At 33.8% G+C, this 20,085-nt stretch overlaps 1 protein-coding gene across 26 annotated transcripts in view; it reads left to right on the top strand.

Moving 5' to 3' along the window:
• The window catches only part of RBFOX1 (RNA binding fox-1 homolog 1), a 1,699,751-nt gene that overhangs the window by 592,715 nt on the left and 1,086,951 nt on the right, over positions 1-20,085 (top strand). The window lies entirely within an intron of this gene.

Genomic DNA, 20,085 nt, shown 5'->3' with positions numbered 1-20,085 from the left:
AGCTACAAATAAAAATAGGAATTTGAGTTAAATTCCTAGAGAAGAAAAGACACATTTTGAATAAATAATCATAATCATTGACCAACTATTTCATAATGGATACAAGAAAAACCATAAGTACATGCTTTTCCACTTCAATTTCTCAAAGCTTTATTAAACTGAAAAACCCCATGACAACAGACAACAAAGAGATAAACAAGGTAAGATTTCTACCTTTAATTGGCTCAAGATGGATGAGAAAAATAAGACATATACCCAAATAACCATGATAGAAAATTAAATGGGCAAAGGAGTATAAAGAGGTAGAGATGTAATTTTATGAGATTTAAAGGTTTCAGTGAAAAGACAGGTTTTTTTTTTTAGAATATTTTGATAAGTGGATTTCAGTAGTTTTGATTTCCTTTGCAATCCTCTGTCTTATATTCTATGCATTTTAAAAAACATTTTTTTCCAGGAAAAGGGTCCATAGACTTCACCAGTGTGGCAAAGGGGTTTGTAACACACACTAAAAAAGATTCTAAGCAATTGTAGTGCTGTTCTGAGGATTAATTCTTTTGGGATGTCATTGTCTGTTTCTGCCTGTTGTGTCCCTCTTCACCCTGAATTCCCAGGCACCCAGAGCCTTATTGTGCTTAAAGATGGGCAAATAGAGTACTAAAAGAGTTTTGTAGTGAAAACAAGACCTTAAATCACAAAGCCAGTGACAGTTGTGTGCTAGGCCACACCTTCCTACTCTTAGGTGTGTCTCAGTCAGAAACATAAGATACAGATATCCTGAAATCTTATGGAACTTCATTTGTACCTTTTTGGTGCCCTTCTCATTAAATTTCATAACCTACAACAGAAGCAAAGAGTTTTGTTTCTCCTTATTTGTAGCAACTGTAGTGTAGGGGGAAAAAAGAATCTGATCCCAACCTTATGGTTATCAGTGCCAGTGACTTTCTCTATGTCTCCACAGTCCAATCACCTTGTCCCATTTGTTTATGCCAAATTACATCTAAAATATCTGAAGAGTATACAAACAACATTTTGATTGTCCTATATGTTTTTCTAAATCAGACTCTCTTTGAACAAAGTCTCAGAAAAATGAAATTTTAACCTTAGCCCTGTTCTCTTTAAAGGACATAATTTTCTTTGGGTAAAATTCTTAATAATAACTTGACTTCAGAAAAAAGGCTTCTGGTCTCTCTGAAACCACAGGTCTCTCTTTAAATGTGGATATATTGCATTACTCCTCCTCCCCTTGTCTTCCACTGCTCCTGGAATGACTTATTCTTGTGAAAGCCAAGCCATTCAGCAATTGTGCTGCTTGGTCAAGTCAGGGGCTAATGTATTCATAACATATAATGTCTGTCTCTAATGATGCCCCCTCTCCTTTGGAAGCTGCTGCTGCTGAGGCTGCTGCTTTGTTGTGTGGGCGAGCTCCGGCTGTGCTTTGGGATTTATTTCTGATCCCAGGAGCCGACCATTTACTTCAATAATGGTGATTGTGAAGCCAGACCACAACACTGCTATATGGTATGTCCTATTGGGAGGATGGTTCCTTATTAGTGCCTTGCTGTGTCCCATTTTCCTTCCATATGATTCCATAGAACATGGCCTATTGCACCTTTATCAGGAGTGCTGAGGGTGAGTAGTCTATTGTTCTGGGTAAGATGCATTCCCCTGACTCATCAAAGCATTGCACTGTGCTCCTTATGATTCCATAAAGGTGAGACAAATAAGAAGCAAGTGCTGATTAGGGAAGGGCCCTTCAGTTACATTGATCTGGCTACGTTTGTCATTTTACCTCTCTACAAAAATGCCCTATGCCCTCCACAGGATCAAGTGACCTATTGATTACTCTTCTGCCAGTGGGCCCTTAGAGTCTCTGCATGGTTCATTAACTGAATAGCTGATGGACTCCCCGGCTTATTCCTAGGAGGTTATGTGTAAGCAGAGGTTATTTGGCAGCCCGTGGTTCACACTGCTTGAGGAGATGCTCTCAAACTTTGTCAAAATTGGACAAAATTCTCTATGTCTCTGCAGTAATTGTCTGCTACTTCAATAAGTTGAGTTTTAGCCCCACCTTTGGGTCACATCTATAATAATAACAATAATAAGTAGTTTGCCTGTTATTTCTTAAGCTTTCAATACTTCATTGATTTCAGTAATTTTCCTACTTTTTTTTTCTCATTGCAAAAGATATTATAGGTCTCTTCCTAATTTTTAAATGATCTTTGTAGTACCTCGAAGGTTAACTAGTCCAATCCCTACTTGTACTAACGTACAAAAGATTGAATCATAGTAAAGCTAAATTATTTGTCTAACATCATAGATATAGTGAGCATCAGCAAGTGTCCCTTATTAAAGCCTCAAATCATTCAGGTTTTGTTTCTTAAGCTAGAATGAGATGGTTTTTGGAGAGCAAGATGAGGTACATTCTTTTACTCAACAGGAAGTTGAGGAATCCAGATTCTATATTATAAACTAGCTGTACAACCCTGGTAAAATTATACCAATTTTCAAAGCCTTGGTCTTCTCATTTGTAAAATGAGCATATTGGACTACATGATCCAAGTTTGTAGGATCTCTAGGAAAATGACTTCTACTTCTAAGTTGTGCTGATCACATCATTCCATAAAGTACTATTTTCCTTCCCCCAAAGCTGAAAAGTATTTTAAATTCATTAATTCCATTCACCTTAGACCATACATTCTTTCCTTTTTTGTATCATGGACTTCTTTGGCAGTCTGATGAAAGTTGTGGATTCCTTATCAGGATAATATTTTTCAATTCATAAAATATGAACTATAACAAAAGAGCCAATTATACTAAAATGCATTTATAAAACTACTTCTAAAAGTCATGAATGCTAGATTAAGACTCCCACAAAATCTTCAGTAAATATATAGAAGGATTATTGCTATTTGTCCCAGATGTGGCAATTGAAAACAAGAAGGGGGTAATACGCTCAGTTACAGATAGCGTTTGGACCAGAATCTATATCGCCTGGTTCCCAAATCTGAACGTTTTATTTCTTCACATCAAAAGTGACCCTAGAAGTGGTAACCAACAATTGTTTATTGACTTAAATGATAGCCCAGGAAGAAGAATACATTCAGAAGTTAATAATGCACATAATAACCACAGTATTATGTGGGAAATTTGATTAATACAGTGACCAATCAGGACTCTAGAAAGTTAGCAGTACCGCTTACTTTTTTTTGCCAAGACAAATTATACAGAGTGAAACATACATTTTCAGACATGAATGTGTTGATATGTCTTAACAATATAATAATATGCTTCTATTTGACTTTTTGTTATTGAGATGACAGATCTTCTATTTGGGATGGAATGGGATAGAATGAATAAGCAGATAACAAAACAGATTAAAACAAAGGAAAAAACATAAAAATATACACAGAAAAAAAAACAAAAAAATCCAGATAATGAAACAGTATTTTTGTGACTATGTAATTTCAAAAACAAAATCTATGTGAAAGAAGATCACACTTTGACACATGATCCATGTTTGCTTGTTGGAGTGATTATGTTAATGATTATTAAATTTCTAATAAAAATAATGAATGTGCAAGTCATAAATCCTCCCCCCTGGTGCTTAGAGGAGGATAACAATCTTGTTAATGTTATCAGTTCAAAGAATAATCATTTACCAGGAATTAGCTCTTATGAAATGACCATTGGATAAACTGAAACACTGGTTTTCACATGGAGCCGTTGAAATGATCTCTTAATTTCTTATGCTCCAAAAGTCAATATTGAATAAACCATGTAAGCTATTATTATGACTAACTATTTGTTGTGCAGTAAGAGATAGTTCAGTTATAAACTGTCATGTTAAACTGGATCAATTTTATTTCACATTCTTTACTTTTCTTACTTGATTACATTTACTGTGTATATTTTTGCATTTCTGGGCATGACTGACTATGAATGCTGCTTGTATCCAGAGAACTGAGGTCATATTCGCTTTACCTGGTAGAAGTTTCTCTTTTTTAATTTTAAATAAAAGGCATAAGTACCCAGATATTTTTTTCTTGATTCATCTTTCAGATTTTATTACCTTCCTTCAAGTACTTTTGCATGCTCAAAGAATTTTGTTCACCGTCTCTTCTCTTTTATTGAATTGTCTTCTTTTTTGTGAGCAGTGCAAGTCACATCTTTAGTTCTTTGCTCTTTTGGGGAGGGAGAAGGTGATGTTGAAAAGGTTTTTTTTTTCTTTTAACTGATATGACTTCTTCAGTATAAGGAGTTCTTGTACCAGCACAGATCTCTCACTTTACCTATAGTTTACATTCTTTGATACATGCCTAACAGATCTGCTAGTTTAAATGTATTGCTTAGTGTCATGCAGCCAATATGTAGCAAGGGCATAATTGAGCCCAGGTCCTTTAGATTTTGAGGTCAGCTTACTAGTCTTCTGCCATGCTCTCCCTCTTACACTCACCCTCTTAAATCAGTCTATTTCTGCATATGTTAGGAAAGTGAACTGCTATAGTAACTTTCAGTAAGTTGAATTGCCTCATTTTTCAGCTTTCTACTGTAGCCAAATGAATTGGAAGTTTAATTGCATTGGTGAAAAGCCAAAATAAATGTGATCCATTCCAGCTTGGTTTATTTACTCATTGTTGATTACTAAACCTGCAGATAATCAGATTGAAATAATAGTAAAGATGAATTATAGTTCAAGTAGATTTGTTTGTAAAGATTAGTAATTAAACTGCAATGGTACTAGGCAGAATGAAAAAAGATGGACAAAATTGGTATAGTATGTTGAGGGCATAAATAAACAGGGTGACCAAATCAAGGTTGAAAGTTTTTATCTATTAATTATAGATACATTAAAAAATGAATCCTGATATGAATGAGTTCCTGCAATGTTTTGAACATTGTTAGCTTCTTAGAATTAAGACTTGGTTGTTTTAAATGACTTGAGGTAATTCCATATGATTTTTTTTCTCTGAGATATAGGCATTCAAGACATATATATATATAGTTGTTTGATAATGTCATTGTGGGTATTGCACCTCAAACTCTGCTTGTATAAGAGGTGATGATAAGTGATTAATAAACACTGGTAATATCTACAATGGAGGTAAAAGATCATAGATTACAAATTTGAGTAAGCCTCCAGATTTTTTTCTTTTTAAAAAATTTTTTATTGAATCTTTTTATTTACAAAAATATATGTATGGGTAATTTTTTCAACATTGATCCTTACAAAACCTTCTGTTCCAAATTTTCCCCTCCTTCTCCCCTCCCTCTCCCTCAGATGGCAGGCAGTCCAATACATGTTAAATATGTTAAATTATATGTTAAATCCAATATATGTATACATATTTACACAGTTATCTTGCTGCACAAGAAAAATCTGATCTTGAAAGAAAAAGAAAAAAAAAAACCTGAGAAGAAAAACAAAAATGCAAACAAACAATAACAGAAAGAGTAAAAATGCTATGTTGTGGTTCACACTCAGTTCCCACAGGCCTCTCTCTGGTTGTAGATGGCTCTCTTCATTACTGGACAATTGGAGCTGGTTTGAATTAGCTCATTGTTGAAGAGAGCCACGTCCATCAGAATTGATCATTGTATAATATTGGTGTTGCTGTGTACAATGATCTCCTGGTTCTGCTCATTTCATTTAGCATCAGTTCATGCAAGTTTCTCGAGGTCTCTCTGAAATCATCCTGTTGGTCATTTCTTACAGAACAACAATATTCCATAATATTCACATGCCATATTTTATTCAGCCATTCTCCAATTGATGGGCATCCATTCAGTTTCCAGTTTCTAGCCGCTACAAAAAGGACTGTCACAAACAGTTTTGCACATGTTTCTTTCCCTTTTTTAAGATCTCTTTGGGATATAAGCCCGGTATTAATGCTTCTGGGTCAAAGGATATGCACAATTTGACAACTTTTTGAGATAGTTCCAAATTGCTCCCCAAAATGGTTAGATCCATTCACAACTCCACCAACAATGCATCAGTGTCAGTTTTCCCACATCCCATCCAGCATTCATCATTATAGTTTCCTGTCACTTTAGCCAATCTGAGAGGTGTGTAGTGGTGTCTCAGAGTTGTCTTAATTTGCATTTCTCTGATCAATAGTGATTTGAAGCACCTTTTCATATGACTAGAAATAGTTTCAATTTCTTTATTTGAAAATTGTCTATTCATATCCTTTGACCATTTATCAATTGGAGAATGAGCCTCCAGATTAACTTAATTTTACTTCATCATTTAACAGAAGATCAAAATGATACTTGAGGAGATCAAGAAATTGCCAAAGATCATACAGGTAATTAACACCCATTGTATAATTTGAAGGCATGTACTTCAAATGTCAATGTTATTTCCCTTGCCCCATAATATTTGGGCAGCTAGCTGTCACATTGGATAAAGAGCTAAACCTGAAATCAGGAAGATTCATCTTCCTAAATTCAAATCTGTCTTGAGACATTAGCTATGTTTGTCTCAATTACCTCATCTATAAATGAACTGGAGAAGGAAATGGCAAACCACTTTAGTTTCTTTGCAAAACAAAATAAAAACAAACAAACAAACAAAATAATTGGGGTCACTAAGAATCAGAAACAATTAAAATAACTGAACAACTGCAAAAACATTTTTTTTTCCTCTGACCCAGGTGTAGGCTTTCATACTTGGACTAATCCAATAGCTTGCTGATTGGTCTACTTGCCATAAGTTTCCCCCCCCCCCCATTCCAATCCATCCTTTACTCGACTGTTAAAAGGATATTTTTAAAGAACAACTCTAATCATATCACCTCCAGTTGTTTTCTATCACCTCCAGGTGATATCATAGAGGATATATATATATATATATATATATATATATATATATATATATATATATATATATATATATATATATATATTCTATTTGACATTCAGAGCCTTTTATAAACCTTCTTTCCCCCTACCCCTTTTCCTATCTTATATCATAGATCACCTCCAGGCACACACAGTGACACCAGCCTCCTAGTATTTGTTCAAATAAGACACTCTACCTACCAATTTCAGACATTTTCATGGTCTGTCCCTTATGGCTGTAATACACTCGTTCATCTTAACCTCCTGGATTTCTTGACTTTCTTCCTATCCCCACTAAAATCTCACCTTCTTCAGGAAGCTTTTCCTGATCGTACTTTTTTCTAATTCTCCAATTTGTCCTTCACTCAGTCTCAGTAGCCTAATTTGTAAAATGAGGATTATATTATTATGTATTTCAAAGAGTTGTTGTGAGGATCTAGAAAGATAATATATGTGAAACATTTTACCAAGTATATAGTGCTGTATGAATGCTAACTATTCTTGTAATTCTTTTTATTATTGTTGTTATTATTAATATATCAAAGGACTTATGCCTTTCTAGTTGAACAGTAACTCAGTGGAAAAACCTTAATATTCTTGAAGATAAACATCTGCTCCCATAATAAAATTTCTGCCTGGAACAACTTCCATGGTGATTCAGTTATGATGTTCTGTAGACAATTTGAATATAAGGTTGAGTCACTGATTAGACTGGGTCACATTTACTTCACTATCAGGATCATTTGCATATTTGTAATATCCCAGATGTTTTACCTAGAATTTGAACATTTGAATAAGTGTTTACCCAGTCCAGGAGATGATCTCAGAAATCTTTTTACCCTATAAGCTCAGTTGACCCAGATTTAGAGACATAGATATATAAATGAAGATATAAGATATAGATGTATAAATGTTTGCATTTCAATGAGGACCCACATAGTGCAAAAATGTTTGTGGCAGTCCTTTTTATACTGACAAGGAACTGGAAACTGAATGGATGTCCATCAGTTGGCAAATGGCTGAATAAATTATGGTATATGAATGTAATGGAATATTATTGTTCTATAAGAAATGATCAGCAGAATTTCAGAGAAGCCTAGAGAGAATTACATGAACTGATGCTAAGTGAAGTGAGTAGAACCAAGACAACATTATACACAATAACAATAAGAATATAAGATGATCAATTGTGATGAACATAACTCTTTTCAACAGTGAAGTGATTCAGACCAATTCCAATTAACTTATGATGGAGAGAGCCATCTGCACACAGAGGGATATTGGGGTCTAAGCATGGATCACAGCATAGTATTTTTGCCTTTTTGTTTTTGTTTGCTTACTTTTGAAGTTTTTTCTCTTTTTTTTTCTCCTTTTTGATATGATTTTTCTTGTGCAGCATAACAATTGTGGAAATATGTTTAGAAGAATTGCACATGTTTAACATATGTTAGATTACTTGCTAAGAGAGGAGGTGGGGGAAAGATTGGAAGAAAAAATTAGGATCACAGGGTTTTGCAAGGGTGAATGTTGAAAAAATATCTATGCATATATTTTGGGTTTTTTTTTTTGAAAATTTAATTTTATTTAATAATAACTTTGTATTGACAGAATCCATGCCAGGATAATTTTTACACAGCATTATCCCTTGCAATCACTTATGTTTTGTTTTTTCCCCTCCCTCCCTCCCTCCCCCCTCCCAAGATGGCAAGCAGTCCTATATATGTTAAATATGTTGCAGTATATCCTAGATACAATACATATTTTATGCATATATTTTGAAAGTAAAAAGCTAAAAAACATTTTAAAAACAGATACTCGTTCCCTTTCCTTTTTAGATATTAATGATTATCTGTCAGGTGGGTATTTTAGTTGTGTCTACAATCCTATTTGGGGTTTCCTTGGCAAAGATACGTAGTGATTTACTGTTTTCTTTTCCAATTCATTTTACAGATGATAAAACTACTTCTAACAGGGTTAAGTGACTTGCCCAGAGTCATACAGCTAGTAAGTTTCTGAGGCCAGATTTGAACCCAAGAAAATGAATCTTCCTGACTCTGTGCCTGGAATTTTATCCATTATTTAAACTAGATGCCCATGTGTATTATAGTCCAAAAAAAAATATGGGGAAGTGGATGACTTGGACTAGATGCTGAAAGTACTTTTCAAACCTAATATTCTATACTATCATAATTATATATAAATATATCTGGTAATCACAAAAGACCTAAAAATATTAGACACAAGTACATATTTGTATGCCTAAAGATATATAAGCTTATCACTTCAAACCAAAGTTTCTGATTATCCTTTTAAATATACATATACAATTTTTAGGAGAATGAAGTGTTTTCTATAAAACTTTATATTAGATTTTTTTTCCCCACTGAATCCAAAGAATTTGGTTTGAAAATCTTTCATTTTAAGCTTTTTTTTTTCTTTTCAGGCAGATTTAAATTCTTCTTGCTTAGGATTTCAAGAGCTGCTACTTTGACTTTGATTTAGTTCAATTATCTTCCATGATCTTCTGAAACTGTGCTGTTTTTTTTTCTTTCTTTCCAACTAAGAAAGTCCTTACCCAAATGGCCTTAACCATTGGATTTGCCTGTAGGTGTCATTCATTTTGTTGTTTCATTTTTTCCCCTGGAGTTTTTCAATAGTACCTCCTTTCAATAAGAAGCTAATTTTCTTTGTGTGTGTAGGTGGCGTAGAATTCCATGCTTTTACACAGTAGCAGTCCTGCGTTTGATGTACCTGGTTCAGAGACAATTGTCCTTTATAATGTTCACAAGTAAATTCAATGAAAGCCCCATGTGACTAGTTTGTAACTCATTTAGTGGGAAGTTTTACAGGATTTTTTCACAAAGCAGTTCTTGCTTAAGAAGCTAAATTGGCTTTATTCTGCCTAGCTGGAGGTCCACTCTTCTATGGATTCAGAGGATATTTACATGAGTAAAAAGAAGCCCTACTGATAAATAGGAGAAAAAGCATCCTTAGAAACAGGTTTCTTCAGCTTCTACTCCCCCAGTACCCAAGGATTTGGGGGCAATGGTAGATTGTATTGTTCCACATATAGAATAAGGACTGAAAAATGTTTTATAGTAATATGATGTGTTTACCATACTACTAGGCATCTTTAAAAAAATTGAGCCAATTTTACAATATCTCAAACATAATCTCCTAGTTCTATAAAGTATGTTCTTTTATGCAACTGACCACTTTTATGTATGTAATCATGTTCACATAATGCAAACTTAGCACCGATATTTCCTTTTGCAAAAATATTGCTCATTTCTTTGTCAGGAACCTAGAGCACTATCTCACCTGTATTCTCTTCAGTCAATGATCCTTCATTTCTATACCTGTAAATTGCATCTTAAGACACGGCTATTAGCTAGTATATGAAAAATGTGATACCAGATAGCCATTTCAGTACAGCTATGTACTAATATTGATCAGATATAATCCATGAAAAATTCAGATTTAAGCCACTACAGGGTGGCTTAGGGCCTGTAAAGATTAAATGAATTGCCCACTCAGATGGCTTGTAAGTGGCTGAGGCATTACTTAATCTAAATCTTTGTTCTATGCCCAATGCTCTGTTTACTGTGCAAGCTGCTTCTAAAAGTCAAGGTAGGGAGAACAAAATCAGGAAGTGAAGGAATGGAGGAAGAAAAAGGATCTGGTTGCCCTATCAATCTATTTTTCAATTTGTGAAAGGAGTCTGAATGATTTTTGAAAAGTCTTTTGAGGATAAATAGTAAATTGATATATTTGCATATGCCTTAATCTTCAAATTACCCTTAACTTTTCAAAAACACATCTGTCAAGGAAGGTCCACATATGTTCCCAAATAAGAAATAAAATCAGGTTCAAAAGTCTTTTTTATTATAGTAAGTTCATTTATTTTTAATACACATTACTTTCTGAATAATGTTGGGAAAGAAAAATCAGAGCAAAAGGGAAAAACCATGGGAGAGATAAATAAATATGAACATAGCATGTGTTGATTTACACTCAATCTTCTTAGTTCTTTTTCTGGATTCAGATGGCATTTTCTGTCAAATTCCATAGGAATTGCTTTGGATCATTGAACTGCTGAGAAGAACCAAGTCTTTTATAGTTGATCATAGCACACTCTTGCTGTTATTGTGTACTATATATTCCTGGTTCTGGTTTCACTCAACATCATTTCATGTAAATCATTCCATGTCTTTCATCATTTTTTATAGAACAATAATATTTCATTACCTAATTATAGCACAGCTTGTTCAACCATTCCCCAATTGATGTGCATCCACTCCAGGTTCAAATAGTTAGCTACTGTCCCAAGTAGTTAGCTAGATCATTTCTTTATAGTTCTTGTCCATTCTCTTCTTAAATAACTGTTTCACTCTCTCATTATTTATCATTGGTAATCTTGAGCATTTCTAATGAAAACTGAATAGATGTTTTCTGTCAAAAATATTATTAGTTAACATTTTTTTTAATTTCCATCTAACATTCACATATTGGTCTTATTTTATAGTTTACATTTCATAAGCAATCATATCAAAAGATAAAACCTATTTTGCACATCCCCAAAGCATTTGGAATAAATTTAAAATTTGGGATCCTTGAGACTAAAAATATTTCAAATTTTATTTTCAAAAGTATAATAATAGTTTATAATACAAATATTCTACAAGCCTTTGGTTTTTATGTTACTTTTAATCTTGAAACAGACTTTTTTGTATTTTTCTTCTTCTAGTCCTGTACATACTTTAGCAGGAAAGTAACAAGTTATTAATGATGATGTTGATTTGATTTAGAGGCTTTTATAAAGTTCCTTATAGGATTTCTTTATTTGTAACATGTCATTTATTTATTCATGTTAGGTTGTTACATAAGCAATAGTGTACTTTGTGGCACCTTTATTTTTTTCTTTGTATACTCCATGGTATGGTGACTATAAGTCTTATGGAATGATGTTTTAGGCTGTTTGGGAGCCCAAGCTAACATCTCAGTTAATTCACTTTTTGTCTCTTAATAGGAATCAGTTATCCTTCCATGCAACTGAATCTTCTACTTCCATTGATATCAAGAATGAGAATTGTACTAAGATTTAGTATTGGAATAAAAAAAAACTGAGCTCTCACAAACTCAAAGCTAGGAAATGTTGGAAGGGAGATTTGAACCTTCTTGGTTTTCTAGATTTCACATCTAGCATTTTAAATAATGTGTATCTGGAAATAATGCCAAATTCATCAGGGGATCTATCTCTGTTGCATGGTGCTAAAAATCACCAGAATCATGTTTCTTCATTGGTCATTGGGTAATCATCTCTCATTTGAGTAGCAACCACTGAATTGAAAACATGCTACTTTTGTCAATACAGAAATGGAACCACATAAGATTAAATGCCTTTTGTATTTAACTTGCATTGGTTATGTACGTTTCAGTTGTCAACGATGGTTTTATCATTGTGTGGGCCATCTGATATCAATATTCCTCTGATATTGCTATGTGACTGAATATTATAGAATATTACAGGAACTAAAGAATTTAAATTATGGAAGACCCAAAGGGCAATGGAGAAATACATTGTGGAAATAAGCGGGCTTGAGCATATTACCAGTGATGACTTATGTGTAAGAAGCAGCAGGCTGGAACATATTATGAGCAATGACTTGTGTGTAAGAATTGGTATAAAAGATAACTTTCAGGATGAATATGATTGGAAAAAGAAGTCAACCAGTCATGTAGTCAGAGTAAGGGATAATAGATGATCAAGCCAAGTGATGCACTGGTACCCACGGAATATTATAAGGCTTAAAGGAAGGCTTCCAGAACATAGTGTAGATCTTCTGTGAAAGATTTATAGGACAATGTAAACAAGAATCAGTCTGGAAGTGAAGGCTTGCATGGGCTAAAGTCTCTGCTTTTGGAGGGAGCATCTCCATTGCTGCTGCTATTGATAAGATCAAATTATCTCCTTAAGTACTGAAATAACAAATAGTGTAATTTACTTTTTATGTAATTGATACATTCATTCTCTATATAGAAAGATTTATTATAAGAATAATTCATTTGAAAACCATTTTTGTTTCTTTTGTAAAACTGAAGTTGAGGATACTGTCTGTAGTATAAACCAACATGTCTTATGCAAAGACCCTGTCAATTTATGTTTGAGTTGGCTACCAACAAAATAGTCTCCTGCGCAGATCAATCTGTAGACTTTATTTTGTCATCCAATGGAAATAACACAGTGTGTTTCCTTTTCCTCTTTTGACTGCCAAGCACTGTGCATACACCAGTGAAAAATAACTAAACTTAATGTAGTTCTTTATAGGCTTCAAAGGGTTTTGCAGGTTTTACTCCCTTTTAAGATTAATAGCAATCCTGTGAGGTAGATTCTTTTTAGTATAATTATCATCATTTTACATGTAAGAAAACTGAGGAAACTGAGGCTTTAATAGACAACTCGAAAATGTTGGAAGGGAAATTTCCACTTACTTGGTTTTCCTGATTCCTTGTCTACTACTTGTAATGTTGCTTATTAAAATACAGCAGTAAATTGCAGTAATTGGTTCAGCTTAGTTGCATGGTGTTATCTATTCTGTTTCCTTTGGAGATTCCTGTAGTTTTTAATATCTTGCATTCCATTTTTTAAGCTTAAAAAATATCTTTTTGGAAGAGAGTAAAATACAAATTGCACACCTTATTGTTTATGTAAATATGTATCTAACTAGACAATTATATATGTATGTTTGTATGTATATGGAAATGTAGCACATTAAATTATTGCTTAAAAATTTGGCAAATATATTTATATAAAGGAATCTTTTGGTGATATAAGCCATAATTTTTCTATTTTATAGGAAATGAATTTTTCATATCTTTACTTTACTTTGGAGAATTCCACTATATTGGTAGTGACATGCATACATATTTTCATTTCACTAATCACATGCATACATGTCCCCTTGTGCTTGTAGCACCACTATTACATTTTCTAGTTAGGAAGGCTGAATAGGTTTGAGTATATTTTCTTCTATTTAAATTGACCATAGAAACTAGCATACTGAGGCCAGTTTTCATGTCCTTGAGCAATATGGCAAGTTTGTATAAGAGACCTCAGGAGCCAGAAGATCTAGATTCAGATCCTGTTTCTGTAATTTTATTGTGATCTTGGAGAAGTCACTTAATCTCTTGGCCTCAGTTTCCGTTGAATACCATGCCTCAGATTTGACTCCGTCAATTCTAGATCTGTGATCCTATGAGCCCAATAAATTGGTGGTCATATTTGTTCTTAGGCTTTTATCTCCATCTTGAAACACACTTACTTGTGATTCTGGATGAAGAACTTCCAAAAAATGTTGATTATTGTTGGAGAATAAATAATATTTTCAAAGAATGCTTTGCAGAATGTAGAATTTTGAGCCTAGCTACCTTTTCCAAACATAGACTGTAGGTTTTTTCTTTGTTTGAATTATGCAGAGCCATGATCAATTATACTTAAGTTGAATATTTATTAACTATATAGGGAACACAAAACTGTGTGAGGGCATAAGATTTGATCTGTATCAAGTAAACTTGCTCTCATCATTTTGAAGTATGTTAGAAATTTATAAGTAATGATACTCAAGAGCAGATACAGCCAATCACTTTTGTAGATTTAGGGGATAATATGCTTAACAGAAAATATTGTAAAGCTATGAACAGCTTTTGACATTGGATAAATAAGAAGGCAAGCATTTGGCTAGCTGTAGAGGTTACACATTGAAAGTATGTTCTGATTTCAAGAGTTTTATTTTTATCAGTTGGAAAAATAGAAAATTCCTACCAAACGAAATAGGGGAAAAACAGTCATTTTTCTAGAGATGTTAGAAATATACATGATTTCTTACATTTTACTTTGATCTCACTGTCAGGAGAAGAGAACTAAATAAATATGTAAGGTAGTGTTGAAAAAAAGAAACAAATGAGCTGAAGAAGCTTTGAAAAACAGATTTTTATTGATAGCTTCCATTATTCCAATATCTAGATTTCTCTCCAGGTCCTTCCTTTTTCTATCTCCCAGAGAAACCATCCCATAAAACAATTTTTAAAGAGAAAAAATTTAAAACTCATCAAAACATCAAAAAAATTTCAAGAGTGTTTGCATTTTCTACATGGGTGGCCCATAACATCTCTAAAGGATCAGGGGACATGTCCTTTCATATTTTGTCCTTGGGACCAGAGTTTTTTTTTTTTTTAATTAATTTTTGATAATTTAATTTCATTTATTTTTGGTGGTGGTTCTCTCCATTTTTATTGGAACAACAAAAATGTATGTTATTTTCCCAGTTCTGCTTAATTCTCTTTTCATCAATTCATTTCATTTTTTTCATCATGTTTGTTTCTTACAGAACAGTGATCTTCTAGTACATTAATGTACAACACAATTTGTTAAGCCATTTCCCAAACAAAAGTCATCTACTTTGTTTCTAATTCTTATAATTACTTCAGTGTATATGGAGCATTTATTTTTCATAGTGATTTCCTCAAGATATTTGCTTTATAATAGAATTTCTAGGTCACAGGATATGCGACTTTATTCACATAATAACCATTTTCAACCCACTTTTAAATATGTATTTGTTATACTTAATAATAATATAAGTTAACATTAATATGGCACTTTTGTTTTACGCACAATTTTATCTTTATTTTTCTTATTTGATACTTATAGTAACATTAAGAAGTAGGTGCTGCTTTTATCCTCATTTTACCTATGAGAAATCTGAGACTGAGAAAGGTTAAGTGATTTGACAGGAGTTCCATAACTAGTAAGCCTGAGACAGGATGTGAACTCAGGCCTTCCTTACTACACATCTGACATTCTATCAATAACACCATCTAGAAGCCTCATACATCTTTATTTTGTATCTCCAAGACAAGATAAAGATGTATGAGGCTCCTTTCATCTCTCAGAATGTTAAAAGATGCCTAGAGAGCATCCAGCTAAATGTCTGTTGAGTTCTGTTCAAAAACAAGGCAGCCTTGAACCTACCAGAGATCTATTCCCAGGGTTATATTCTCTGAGGACTTTGTTCACATCTATTTCTCCTGGTTGCCCCAAATGATGTTGAACAAGAATTTTAGGCCAGTACTTGATCTTATATACTCCTCCCCCAACTTTAGGTACCTTCTAACCATTAAAACTTTTCTCCAGCCATAATGACCAAAACAGATTTTAAGATATAAAACATTATAATAAAAAGAATATCAATGATATCCAGTTGTTGACAGGATGAAGTAACTTAGGAAAGAATCAAAACAAATAGAAAAAAAAAAAAAACAACCTTTCAGTCATGTGGTATTATATGGTTTAAGAAACACTTTCCTCCTAACACAATTTTGAAGCATAAAGTATCAGCATCATTATCTCCATTTTATAGATAAGGGGAGGAAAGGGCTTTTGCCCAAGGTCACAAAACTACTGAATGTTAGAGATTTAAATCCTTTGTTCATTTTACACTCTTGTCTTGCCTTTCATATTACATTGCCCCTTTTTTGCAAAATACCAGCTTTATAGTTTAGCACAAGTAGATAATATGTCCCTTTAGACATTTTTGAGACTGAGTAGGATGGGAATTTTTACTCAGATACAGCAGTTGAGAAGTATTCCTCAATAAAACAACAAAAATCTTTGACACAAGAGGAAGAAAAGTGATATTTATTAAGAAGGTATACATTTATATAGCTAAGAATTCCAAAAAAAGTAGAACATGTAAATGAGGATAAGTTTCAGAAAGATAGTTGTCCGTGTAGAAATAGAGTTACAGACTAGTTAGCTGGAAGAGAGAGAGAGAGAGAGAGAGAGAGAGAGAGAGAGAGAGAGAGAGAGAGAGAGAGAGGAGAGAGAGAGAGAGAGAAGGAGGGAGAGAGGGAGAGAAAGAGGGAAGGAGGGAGAGAGGGAGAGAAAGAGGGAAGGAGGAAGGGAGGGAAGAAGGGAGGGAGGGAAGGAGAGAGAGAGAGAGAGAGAGAGAGAGAGAGAGAGAGAGAGAGAGAGAGAGAGAGAGAGAGCGCGCACAAATGTAAGAAATAGTAAAGGTCAATTTCACTTGTCCAAATACACACTGAAAGTGTTTCTCCAATAAAAGTAGAACGTTTGTTCATTGTTACCTTCCTCTGCAGTGAGAAAAGGGATCTATTTTGGTCCAGAAAACCTTCCTTCATGGTTCTCACACTTACAAGCATTATGACCATGAACAAGTCATGATTGGTTGATTGGTACCTCCTTTTCTTCATTTGTAAAATGAGGATACTAAATATCTATTTTTCCAAATCATTGTGAGATTCAAATGAAGTAGTATTTATAAAAATGTACAAATCTTTACAATGCTTTATAAATGTGATTTGTTGCTTTTATTATGATCGGAGAAAGTATTAAGGAGAAATGCTGATATGAACTTAATTCTGAGCAACAAGAATAAAATGGTTGATGAATCTCCATGAACCTGTGGAAAAATTAATAGGTATTTTGTTGGTTGTAATAGCCAAGGGTAAGGGCTCAAAAAATAGTCAGAGATTTAAGTTCTATTTTAGGAAAGCACACTATAAAATATTGTGGAAGTAAACATTGAAGCATACGCCTCTTCCAATGGCCATAAAACTTAAAAGGTTATATAGCTCACAATGGAATTAGGCTCTCATGTAAGGGCCTTTAATCTGGTAACAATATAAAGAAGGTTTGAAAGTTGGAGAATAGAAGCCAAAAGACCTAGTGAAGACTTTCTGCAGGAGTCCAGATGGATGCAAGTAAGGATATAAGAGAGGATTGTGGTAGTGAAATGAAGAAGAGAGGATAAATGCTAGAGAAGATTCAGAAATAGAATGATAGAACATGACTGAAGATTAGCTATGAAAGGGGAGGAAGAGAAAGTCAGTGATAATAAGGAATATGGCATAAATGGTGGTGCCACTTAGAGAAATTAGGAAGTCAGAAAGAGAAAGTAGTTTTGATAAATGTGGTTTTGGATACACTGAGGTAGAAGTATTGGTCTAACTATTTTTAGTTAACAAGTTGTCAAACACATATTTAACATGTATAGGATTGCTTGCCATCTGGGGGGAAAGGATGGAAGGAGGGAGGGAAAAAACCAGAACAGAAGTGAGTGCAAGAGATAATGTTGTAAAGAAATTTTTTTCAAAATTAAAAATAAAGAAAGAAAAAAGTTGTCAAACATAAGGCTTTCCTTGTGAGATTGGGGAAATATGGGTGGGAGCTTGAGAATTAAAAAGGTTCAGAACGGGTTTCTGAGAGTATAAAAATCAAAGAGAGAGGAAACTGTCTAAGACTACTAGCTACAGAGAAGGTAGGTCCCAGTCTGGCTTTAGTTTAATATAAATTTCTTACTTGAAGGACCCAAACCAATGAAATCACAGGTCTAGAAACCACTCTCCTGAACTCCACGCTACCAAAAGAAAAAGAAAAAAAAAAGGAAAAAAAACAATGGAACATAATAATTGTATAGCAGCAGTGAAAGACCAGCTAGAGCTATATAAATGTAGTCTATCATTGTTATTATTATTATGATGTGTGCAACTATGGAATTACTCCTGGCTTGTAGCAAAAGTGGTCCTCCTGAAAAACATGAGACCTGGATTTAAATTACTGGGCAACTGCTCAAGATAAAGATTCTTCACAATGTTTCCTGGGCTTAGCCTGTTCTTCTACTATAATTTAGGCCATTCTAAGAAATTGCATTTTTTTTCTTGTGTCTCTGTGGTGTGCTTTGGTATCTTGCAATACTCTTTGGAAATCTTGAAAAGGAGTAGCAATACAATATAGTAATAAAGCCACTGGCATGGAGTTAAGATGTTCTATATGTCACACAGAAGTGTGAACCTGTCCAAATTACTTCCTCTCTCTGAAAATTAATTTCATCTTTTGTAAAAGAGGGAGAGTGAAAGCATTGCCATTGTTTGGATCAAGTAAGCTAATGCATTTGAAGTGCTTAGTAAATCTTAGAGTGATATATCCATGAGAGCTATTGTTATTGAAATTATATTAAGATCCAGCTTAATAAATTCCAAGATCAGGGTGCTATCTGGTACTACTAACTCCAAGAAAGCAGTTTCTTACAGATGTTTACCTGACCATAGCAATACTCTAACTCAGGCATCCTTTCTTTGGGACCACTCAACTGGAAAGGGTTGCAGATTCCACCAATGAACTTGGGAATAAATTAATGGAAAATGAACATGGCATTTCTGTTCTGATTTTATCCTATACTTCAAACAGTCATCTTCCAGTTTTATAAAATGCTGGCTTAGATAATTTTTTACTTCTTTATATTCCCTTAAGGAAAAAAATACAGATCTATTTAAAATTTATTTCTGTGCTAAGAAGCATAATATTCCCAGAGGCAGTATTTCTGGATTCTTCCTTTTTCTTTTTCTTTTTTTTTCTAATCCCTTCACTCATATTATAACTGAACCAGAGCTAGGAGGCAGGCGTGTCACATGTTCAGTTACAATCATGTTTTATTATAGCTTTCAAAAGATGACCTCTCATTCAGCGCACTCATGTTTATAGAGAACTTCTGGCATTCTGAAAGGAAACAGATAGTGTATTCACCAAACCCTTCATTTGGTTCAGCTGATAACTGGTCTGGCCTTAGCAGAGCACTGTGGTGATTACACAATGTAATTTACTACAAAGGACAGTTAATATCACTTACAAACCTGCCATCAGTTGTTGGAAAATCAGTGCCAATGGAACTAATAGGACAAATCTGAATCCCCAACTACCCTTGGTCTGACAGAATTACAAGTTTATAGATTTACCATTTAGGCAACAATCTGGTTACAAAACATGTATCCACATAAGACAGACACTAAATAATGAGCAAGATTATATCCTTTTATATAGATCAAGGACATGGGCAATGACAAAAAAAAAAAATCTGTTAAGAGCAAATTAAATGTTGCCACTGTAAATTCATCCAGGAGATATTGACTTTCAAAAGAAAGAAAAAATAAACCTATGTATGATAATTTTAAAAAGTGTAACATTGAGGCAATACAGAATGTGGATAATATTGAAGGAGGAAATGAATTGGATTCTAGTCCTGACTTTGACTAAGTCTGAAACATGGGATGAGAGTGGGAGAGAGAGACAGACAAGCCAGCAGGCAGACAGACACACACAGAGAAAGACAAAGACAAAGAAGAGAGCTTATTGGTCATCTAAAACAGCCCACTCATGAAAGGAATCTA

Source organism: Antechinus flavipes, chromosome 1, assembly GCF_016432865.1.
Source record: "Antechinus flavipes isolate AdamAnt ecotype Samford, QLD, Australia chromosome 1, AdamAnt_v2, whole genome shotgun sequence".
NCBI classification, from domain to species: Eukaryota; Metazoa; Chordata; class Mammalia; order Dasyuromorphia; family Dasyuridae; genus Antechinus; species Antechinus flavipes.
The sequence above is the reverse complement of the archived record's forward strand: the minus strand, read 5'-3'. Positions and strand labels throughout refer to the sequence as shown.